General features: G+C 47.5%; 1 pseudogene; it reads left to right on the top strand.

Annotated features, from left to right (window-relative positions):
- The first annotated feature begins 971 nt into the window (after positions 1-971).
- Positions 972-5700, top strand: LOC120850520 (annotated as a pseudogene).
- Positions 5701-10829: the final 5129 nt, after the last annotated feature.

Raw genomic sequence — 10829 nt, 5'->3', positions numbered from 1 at the left:
TGCACCTCTCTAGTAAATCTTAGCTCGATACGTTGCGAAACCGATTTTTGCGGACCCCCCAAAGTGGGACCGAAGCGTAAGTGTACATGCCACTGCATCGAAACGCTCCGCGAACACGGAGGGAGGGTCTGCAGTAGTGCCACTAAATAAGCTACGCTAATTATTTTTTTTTTCAGGTTAGACTAGTTGAGAGCTATAATATACTTCAACAGCTCTAGACTGCACTATCCATGGCGTGTCACGTCACATGTATCACGGTCAACTCTATACTTACGACCACGTCATCTGAGCGCTCCCTATTGGAGAGCTTGCTCCCGGCTGAGGGCCGAGTTTTAGCGCCACCTATTGAGAGGCGTTCTCACAAGGCGGCACAAAAACTCGGTCCTCGTACCTCGTCGGATTCTTGTGTTATCCATGGGTGCGCGCCATCTGATCGCGCTTTCTGGTTTTAGGCGCGTTCAGGCTGTACAATGTTGTTCTCTGTGTAAAGGATACTGAAGGAGTCCAATTTGTTCTTTATTTTAGTTAGTGCAGCCAACACCAGATGGTATTGGCTGCCCCCGTGCGCCGCCAACATCACAGAGGCCAACACAACCTGGCGCAGCGCGGAATATACGAAAAAAAAAAGAAAAAAAAAAAAAACGAAACCGAGTTTCAGGCTTCGCCACGAGGCGCCGCTCAAACTCGGCCCTCCGGGAGGTGACAGCACGGTCGTGACATGTATACGATTGTGGAAGAAAAAGACGTTGTTGCGGCCCGGGACTCGCGATGGGGGATCCCTCCATTGCTGCGCCAGCTTGGATTAAGGTGTGCTTCGTCTGCGCTTAGCCTGTCGTGTCCACCGATCACCACTCACGTGAGCGAAACGTGCGCCTAGGTAGCGAATTATTTGCGCATTGCTCAGGAACACTGGCTGGTGGAAGCTGTGGAAGGCGCTGCAAGCACATTTTTAACTCGTACGTGGCTGCACAATGTCGTTTCAGATGGCGAAACCAGTCGAGGTCGCAGCACCAAAGAGAAACGACCTCCATTTCTTCACAGAGGGCAGGCACACCGACGTTGAGTTTCTGGTGGGGCATGACTCGGACCCGCCCAAGAGCTTCAGGGCCCACAAGATGGTTCTCGCCATGCGCAACGAAGTCTTCGAGACCATCTTCTACGGAAGTCTCCCCGAGAAGGACCAAGTTCGCGTCGCCGACTGGCATCCGGATGGATTTTCTGCTCTCCTCAAGTAAACGATAATACTCCTTATGCTAACCATCATAATCTTAATCCTCACACGTATTTATCTACCCAAACGCTTCATCTGTCCACGTATATACTAATGTGCAGGTCATATGGGCTATCCGCAAATCTGTTTACCGTTCGTGCCTTTCAGGGGCCGTTCGCAACTTTTAGAATAAAATTCTGCGGTCTGTGCGTCCTTTTAGTGCCCTCGCTGTGCCGCGAGGATTGGTGTATTCCCATCAAGGTGAATTGTTTGCCCAGTCAATTTCTAGAATCTTTATTTTAGCGACAATGAAGTGGCCCGGTAACATTTGAGACTTGTCAACATTTCTATTTATTTTGAAGGATGAACATCTAGTGAGGGAAGCGTTGTTTGCAAGTTTCAAAAACACTGGAGGTCCGGATATCTTCTGTTTTTTTTTTTTTTTTTTTTTTTTTAATGTGAGGAAATTGAGAACGCAGCAAAATTAACCTCCGAATTTCGAAAAACTTAAAATTTAAAGGAAGCAAATTAATATAAACATCAACGTCTCGCTAAAGTATAAAGTAAAAAAACAGAACCAGTTTTGCACGAAATAAACTTGGATGACACGCTCGGAGGCGTCAGAACGCCGGGCTCTGGTTGGAGGGATTAGTGGGTAGACCCATAGGCGCCGACAACGAAGAGCGATGCCGGGCACCCTCCTCCCCTTTCCTTCTCCCGAGCTCTTCGGAAAAGCAAGTACCATCGCTTCCGAAACCTCCGGGTGCACCTCATTAATCTCATCCGCGCGCCCTGGTGCCCGCAAATATCGATGGCTGGCGCCCAATGGATAAATAATATTTCATCCACTCACCAGCTTGGCGTGCTGGTGAGTGGATACATTTTTTTTTTAACTATTCGCGCAGTCCTGTTCGAAGACCGTACGTAGTATTCGCAAATACGATAAAAGCTAATGCTGGGAATTCCTTCAAAAGCCATTGCAAGTAGTTGCGAATGACGACAGTAGCACCTCTAGCGGACCTGCATGCAGCCTACGGAAGTAGACGACATAACACGTTTTGTAAGCCCGATTTTGTTTTCCCAAATGTTGAAAGAATTCATTACGGCCAGTGCGCTCGAACCACGGACTTCACTGATCGCAACTGCAATGACAGCTAAATTATAGGGCCACAAGAGCCGACATTTGTGTAGGTGTCATGCCGTCCGCATGCTTATCCTACGTTGGTATTCATGTTACAAGGCGCAAAAACACGGACGCAAGAGAGAAAGAGACAAACAGGCGCCACTCTTTCTCTCTTGTGTCCGTGTTTTTGCGCCTTGTAACATGAATACCAACGTTTACCAACTAGCCCAACTACAAGTTCTTCTACAGTTTATCCTACGTTATCCAGGGGATTTCACACGTTTGGGACGTGTCTCGAAAAAGACGTCCCAAACGGCGGGCGGACGGGCCCCCCGGGAAATCGAGAACTTTACGCCTATGGGTAAACCTAAAGCTTCCTGAGTTCGTCTTCATAGCACTCATCGAACGCGTTACAACTCGGAACGCAGCCGTCCGCGGTATTTTGCTTTCTTATTGGAACGCGTTCGACCAGTGCAGTGGAGACAAAGGCACCCGTGTTTAAGCCTATTCCCTATAATCACTCCAACCGAAGCTCTGCGTTCTGACGCCGCCCGCACGCTCGCTTCTCCCTCTCCCCGTTTCTCATCGTCTGTTGCGGGTTAAGATACCAGGAGAAACTTCTTCCACAAAGCCCTCCTCCACTCATTACACTTTATTCTGATGACTCGTATCATCAAAAGCCCGCTTCCCCCTCAAAAGCGAACGCAGCAGTAGAGGAAGATTTCTTTGCAAACTCGTTTGCAAATGGACGCACTTCCTCCGTGTCTTGTGGGGATGGTGAGCTTTCGCGGTAGCTTCTGGTGCCACACAACTTTGTATTTGCGGAAATAGTAAACGTTTTAGCTCGCAATTAAAAAGTAGCGAAAGAGTAACCTTTTTGTCGGTAAAGCGTTCCTTTTCATTTCAGGTAAGTCGCTAACGCGTTCCTTTTATTAGCAAGTGACGAGTAACCTATTTCGTTATTGTTTTTTAGGTAACGCCTACAAAAATGGGTACGCCCGACCGCATTTTCTTTTTTTATTCCTTCGTTTTTTTCGGCCGTGCGAAGCAGACGAAAAACTCGCACGTCGCACAAAGACCGAGTCAAGCACTTCGACGTTTGCATCGTTTTCAAGCTCTTACCAATTCTCGTTCGTAAGACGAGCGCGATGTCTTCAGCCGGGAGAGGGAGCGACGACACGGCGAAGTCTTCGTGCAAATCAGCTTGGTGGTCGGGCCTGTCATACGGCCTAAGCCCTAATTGTTTTGATCGGTAAACGAGTTTAGAGCGCAGCGTTTAGTTAGGCGCGCGTGTCGCGGACTCGGCGTCGGCGTAACCGTCCTGCTTTATTTAGCGGGAAATTGAATTGGCAATGAGATCACGTGATGTCAATTTTCCCGCTAAATCTAGCGGGGAAAATGACGTCGCACGACTTCGTGTCACGTCACCCATGATTAAATTCAGTTTCTCCACTAGATTTAGCGGGGAAACTTAACCCGCTGAATTTAGCAGAAAATTTTTCGCTAAATTTAGCGGGGAAATATAACGGGAGGTGGAAAAGAGGCGGTGGAGGGGAGGGTACGGAGGAGGAGCATACCCTTCCCTCCTCCTCATAAGCTGCGCTCTAATTTCGCATTACAGAGAATTGTAGATGTCTTCAATTTTTTTTTTTTCGTTGAAAGCTATACAGATTTGCCGGTGCCGCGAATCAAGAGTTCTGAAGTAGAGGTCCCACGCCCGTCGTCCGCCGCCATCGCTTAGCCCGCTTCGTTCAGACGTCCAACCCGTGACTCCGCGATTCGACGCCATCTTGAGAACTGTACGCGGAGAACTTGTTTTATTTAAGGAATACTGCGGCCCACATCTGTGAGCCATAGCAGGGGACATATGGACTTGGTGCGATGTGCTTACGAGCACTTTTTTGGGGCAGAAGCGACCGCCTCAACAAAAATATCAAGTGACGGAAGGGTTACAGTGTCGCTAGACAAAGCATTCCATTCGTTAATCGCACGAGCGCAGTGTGCTTACGGTTCTTTGTGCAACTTTTTTTTTTCAATCGACGTATTTGCATTTTTTTAAGAGCCACAAAAATTGGTATCATATATTTTTTTAATTTTTAATGTGGAATGTTCGCCTTCGATGACCGTCGACTTTGATCATATTTAGTGTGTGTGTCCAAAGTTCAAACCATAGAGAACGGCACATGACCACGAGAAAGAGTGTGCGCGACTCATACCGGCCAGTTCTGGGTCGGTGGTTTTCGGCCGAAAAAAAAAACGAATTTCGAGCCGGACTTTTATGAGTAATGTACAAATACAAACCTTGGCGAGCCTAAATAACCTGGAAGTGTCCGGGCAGCTCCTAGCCTTCGCTGCGGTAACACGTAAAGTGAAACGACGTATGGTGTCTTTTTATGGCGACACTAAAGAGAATTGCGTTGTTTTCTTGATATATAATAGTACCCGGAGTTACCCTTTCAAAGGCGTTAGTTTCCACGCTGCTTAGAAAACACGCGGCCCTAACGTCCCGTCACTGGGGAGGCGCTGCTGTCGGCGCATTCGCAGACGCTTCCCTTCCCACCAATCTGGTTTCTGAGCAAGCGCAATGCTCACACGTGTGGTGGGCAAACGCGGACTTGTTTGTAAAGCAACGGGTTGGTCTATAGGTATACATCAACATTTCTTATCTCCATCAATGTATGTGCTCTCCCGCCAGCACTTCTGGATACCTGCCGAATGTATAATATGGCAAGATCATTATTAAGTTCATCACCCTCCGTTTCCTCTTACCACGTACTCCGATTCGCATTACTTCCAGGTACCTCTGCAGCCGGGAGGCCACCTTTGTCAGCATGATGGAAGCACTGCACACGCGAACAGCCGCCGAGAAGTACATGGAGTCAGAGCTCGTGGAAAAATGCCACCTGTTCATTAGAATGCGGATGTAGGCAACCGACGTGTGCTACGTCTTGGAATACGCTGCAAAGATCGGCAACCTTCCAAACTTCGACGACCTTATCAACAGGTTTCTGCAACTCAGGGGTCTTCAAGTCCTGGAGTCGAAGGCGTTCATTGCCGCGTCGAAGGAGACCGTCCTCGGATTACTGAAGAACCCTCGGCTGTCCGTCGCGGAATACAACGTTATCAAGTGTGTCTACGCTTGGGCGATTGCGCGTTGTCGAACAGGGACTGGCGTGCCTTCCAACTCCGTTCTCCAGTGGACCATGAGGCCATTCCTGCCAGAGCTCAGATTCCTGAAGTTGTCTCCACTGGAGTTCATCGAAGGTCCAGCTACGTGGAACATCCTGACAGAGTCCGAGACGCTGGCTGTTCTCTGCAACATCGTAAAACACGGCTCGATGAAGTGGCCAGTGGGCTTCTGCGCTAGCATGCTAGTCGGGTAGGATGAGGTGTCCACACACTAGTCGACCACCAAAGTTGAAGTTGCTCCGCGTGTGTGACATCCCGCTTTGTGGGCAGTAAACAACGCGTCCACCTGAGCTCTACAATCGTTTTCCTTCATCACGATTATCGAACTGTGTTGGGAGATGGAACCCATTATTGACCGACGCCCACGAGTAAACGAGCGTTTGGTTCCGTTTTGAAATCTCGTTCATAATTTTTCAGTTTTATTATTTTATTTATTTTATTAGTTCCAATAACTTCAGGAAAGTGGTAGAATAGAAAAAAAAAAGTGCCAAAAAGACACAACAATAAAGACTTGTTAGGAAAACAGCCTAGTAGGTTTTCCTCAACTTGTTTGCCCAGAATTGTACATTAGTTTTACTTCATGTCTGTTTGTGCGTACGTGTTCTCTCGGTGTCATCTTTTTGAAATACAAGTTTATAAAAAAACAACCTACATTATCATTAACTCTATAGAAAAATTTACATTTGCAAAACAGCCTAGCTATTTTTTTTTTAAGAGTCGGTGGCTATTGCCATTGAAGAGGAGCTGAGCGGTTTCCTCTCAGTTCGACAAGAAATGTAATGGGGAGGAAATTGGAACATGCATTTAAGAGCACGATAAAAAGAATTAAGTTAAAAAGCCGTAAACATTTTCTTAGAGTTATGATACAAGTGCTTTAGAGAAAGATCGAAAGGTTCTTTTCTACATCATTGTCGAAAAGAGGAGGAGTGCGCATGACTAGCTCTAATAGGCGCTGAACAAATCCCTATATGGCAAGCAAGTGTTCCCAAATGTGTCTTTGGCGCTTAGGAATTCGAGAAGAGGCACGCCAATAGAGGGCAGCAGAGGGAACATGGGAGGAACGCGCGATGAGGAGGCAGCAGAGCCGCCATTGGGGAGTTTTAACAAGCCGCTTCCACACGAACGGTTCTGTATAGTGTAACGCGAATCGTAGGCTTTATTGAGTTCAGCAAATTTTTGTTTTTAATGTATATTCCAGTCGGTCATAAAAGCATACGAGCAGAGCAACAACACGCTCTCTTACCACTCATTCACACTGGAAGCGGATCCGCGTTCGCAAAGCGGTTGCGAACGTGGTTGTATAAAAATCCAGTACAATTGCACGCGTACTTGATGTCATCGAGTCCGCGTGCAATTGCACAGGATCTTTATACAACCGCGTTCGCAACCGCTTTGCGAACGCGGATCCGCTTCCAGTGTGAATGAGCGGTTAAGCGGACAACCAAAATAAAATACCCCTCGCTTTCCTCGATGGACATCACTAGGCGCACATGAAGGCACCCTAGACATCACCAGAAAGCGCCGTGAAGATGCATGGTGCTCCCACGAACCCGGCCCGCTCACACAATGAGAGCAAAGCCGATATGTTTTGCACGGTTTACGACTCGAAACCACATCCGGCAGCCTCCCATGGGAGGCTGCCGGATGGAACCAGGGCGTGCCCCTGAGAGCGACATTCTCGTGACACTTTCCCCAATCCCAGTCAGCTCGCGCGTCTCCCCCCCGGGCTCCCTCGCCGCCTGGGGTGATCCTTCCGACGATACAGCTACGCTTCGACGCAAAAAAAAAAAGAAGAAAAAAAAGGAATAGTATGCTTTTACCTGACAATTCTAATCCGTTTTAATGAGCTTGTTGACCGTCCCCCAGTCGACTATCAGACGGGGGTCCCCCTGTAGGCTCTTACACTGTTGGGTGTTTTCAAATGGTCGGTTGGCCGCCCCCAGAGAGGGAGGAGCCGTGAAGTTTTCCTTCCGTGTTCTTTTTACGTTTCTCTCTCTTTCTTTATTTCCCTTTCTCACATTGTGCATTTTCTTACTCTTTCTCGCTCCTGTCTCGTTCTCTTTCTTTCTATTTATTTTCTCCTTTCTGCCAGGCCGTCTTTTCGTGCACTTCACAGAAGCGATAGAATTAGGTGCGCCACCCCCCTCACATCGGCAGCGACATCCGCGGGCTTCGATCTACACAACACACTGCCGATTTTCATCTCAGAGCATCTACTCTACTAGTACTGCTGATTGCGCACCCATGCCACGATGTAAGCTTAACAAATAATTTCTGGGTCATTCCACGCCAAACGATCCAGCCCCTAAATCGACCATCACAGATTTGGTATTAAAAAATTGTAGGCACGTAAATCGACGTAAAAGTAATCCTCCCAATATACTTTTGCAGTAAAATTTCTTTTGCTCTTTTGGCGACCCCTTGGTTACCCCGAAGAACTGGCTTCAAGGGCTATATACGGCATTTTTTTTTCCTGGCAGTTTTGAAAGTAGGTTGTAAAATAACACTGTTTTTATTAACTAAATAGGTCCCTCTAAATGCCCAAATAGTTACTTGCATGTAATTTCAACCTTTTCTTGTAATTCCGGGGCACTAAAATAGCCTAAAATGCCGATATTCACATTTTTTTCCTCGTAAAAGGGCAAAAGTATCAGGCATAAATTTCACTTGTATTCATAGCACTTAGATTGAAGTTCATTAAAAAAAATATTTTTCGTATAATATTTGTTGCGGTGTTCCGACCAAAAAATCGCCAATCTTGAAAATAGCGCAAAAAGAGCAACATTCACTTAAGAATAACGATGTGAGGTGGTCGGTCTAAAAATATATTGTCAACGGCAATGCATCATTTAGAACCCAGACATCAAATAAGCAATGTTAGAAAAAAGTGTTATTTCTTAAACGCGAAAAAATAATTTTTCGATGTCGGTCGTTGCACCGGTCGCGTGCCTGTCCAGAGACGTCGGACAGCGGCGTACTGCAGCGACGACGACACCGGGCAACAGAGCAGACGGGTTCGCTACGCGAGCGCGCATAGCAGACGGGTTCGCTACGCAAGCGCGCAGAGCAGACGGGTTCGCTACGCAAGCGTGCAAAGCAGACGGGTTCACTACGCAAGCGCGCAAAGCAGACGGGTTCGCTACGCAAGCGCGCAAAGGAGACGGGTTCGGGTTCGCTACGCGAGCGCGCAAAGCAGACGGGTTCGCTAAATAGGCGCGAAAAAGAGACAGCAGAGTTTAAAAAGTGGTTTTGACATTGTCTGGTAATCGCCCAGCGGCGTGCGTTCACATGTAATGGGTGTAAATTGAACAAACCTTTTCCATGGAACCTAATAACGCCGGTAATCTGGCTTCCACGGATCATGCCAGGGAATCTGAAGGTGGGTTGTAGGCAATATTTGTTACTAGTTATTGCTTTTAAACGTTCTAATAGCGAGGTTTTAGCCTCGTAATTGTTACAGTAATTCCAAAAAAGCAGGTGAAATTAAGCTATTTGGGTGCACTGAGCAAACAATGCATCTTTTTTTCAGAAGACCATCTTGTGCCGTGTTCATTGGGGCCAAAAGGGTGCCATAAAACGACGCATGTCAACAGGAAGTTCCTCGTTAGAATTTCAACTGTGACAGAAAGAGAACAACGCCTTTTGGCTCTGCGTGCAAACAAAGACGAAGACGGGCTGAACACAATATGCGCTCATCATTATCATACTTACGTAAAGAAGTATACCACACTTCTGGCTTCCAAGTTCTGTATGGACCCGTTCCTTGAACACACCAGGAGCCGGCGTGGGACATCAGTTATATCACTAGAGCTTGCGATAGCTCTACCGTCATTGAAGCTTGTTCCTGGAGAAAGGTTGTGCCCCGGTTGCAAAGTTCGCTGCTTCCAAATGGGCGTGAGGTTCAAGCAGACTACTCACACGCTTACTGAAGAGATGACCTCCTCTGAAATTAGCAACCAGGAAGAAGCATTTCCTTCATCTTTGAGTCTCAAATTTTCAGCAGTTGGGAAAATTCCCCTGTCCATGAGGCGGAAGTGCGGACAAACAAATACGGATATGCAAACGACGCTGGACAGTCGAAGCCGAAATGTCTGTAACCTGACCAACACTGCGGACGTTAACGTCTCGTCGATATCTAGACCAAGACCTAGTTATGAGTTCCGGACAGACGACTACAGACGGCTCATGGAAGACGTCAAGAAGCGCTTTGGCGAAGAAAAAGACCGATCAAAGAAGATTTCGCTTTTGACCCTGGCCCCGAGCTCGTGGTCGCGAAAACGGATCGCGCAGTATTTTGGTGCCTCTGAAAGACAGGTTCGCCTTGCCATGTCAATGAAAAAAGAGAAGGGCATCTTGAGTTGCTCAACCAAAAGGGTGAACAGACCACTAGACGAATCCACTAAAAGCTCTGTCAGAAACTTTTATGAAGACGAACTTATTTCCATCTGCCTTCCGGGCAAAAAAGACGTCGTTCGTGGGAGCCAAAAACGATTGCTTTTAATGAACCTGAAGGAAGCATATCAGGAATGGAAGAAGTGCAACAACGGAGTGAAATGCGGATTCTCAAAGTTCGCTGCTCTACGGCCCAAGTACTGTCTGCTTGCTGGAGCTTCAGGAACGCACTCAGCCTGCGTTTGCCTTTATCACCAGAACCTGAAGTTACTTCTTCACTCCTCAGGTCTGGAGCACACAGTTGATTCTTTGGTTGGAATGACAGTGTGTGACTTAAACAATGAAGACTGCATGCTAGGCACGTGTAAGCAATGCCCAGGCACTACGCACGTCGCAGCTTTGCTTATGAACTCCGCAGCCCTTGACCCCGACTTAGTGAGCAACGTTACCGTGTGTCAATGGGTCAGTGGAGCACGGTGCAAACTCGAAACGATAGTTATCACGCCAGAAGAATTCTCCGAGCGGTTTCTAGAGATGCTGAAAGAACTAAAGACGCGTCACTTCGTGAGCAGGGTCCAGGCGCGTCATCTACGCGACTTAAAAATGCGTCTTACGCCCGCAGATGCAATTGTGCTGCTAGATTTTGCTGAAAACTACAGCTATCTTGTTCAGGACGCTCCACAATCATATCATTGGGACAATACCCAAGCTACAGTTCATCCCGTCGTCGTATATTTCCGTCCACCAGATCGTCAAGACGAGCTCCACGTCATATCATACGCAATGAAATCGGACTGTTTGGACCATACCACTGCAACGCTGTCGACTTTCCAGAAAATGTTCCTGGATGACTTGGAAGCCCAACTGCCTCACATAGAACACATTCATTACTTCTCAGACGGTGCGGCGTCTCAA

Source organism: Ixodes scapularis, unplaced genomic scaffold, assembly GCF_016920785.2.
Source record: "Ixodes scapularis isolate PalLabHiFi unplaced genomic scaffold, ASM1692078v2 PGA_scaffold2__306_contigs__length_199485367, whole genome shotgun sequence".
In the NCBI taxonomy this organism is placed as follows: Eukaryota; Metazoa; Arthropoda; class Arachnida; order Ixodida; family Ixodidae; genus Ixodes; species Ixodes scapularis.
Note: the sequence above shows the minus strand (reverse complement) of the source record. Positions and strands in the feature narration are given on the sequence as shown.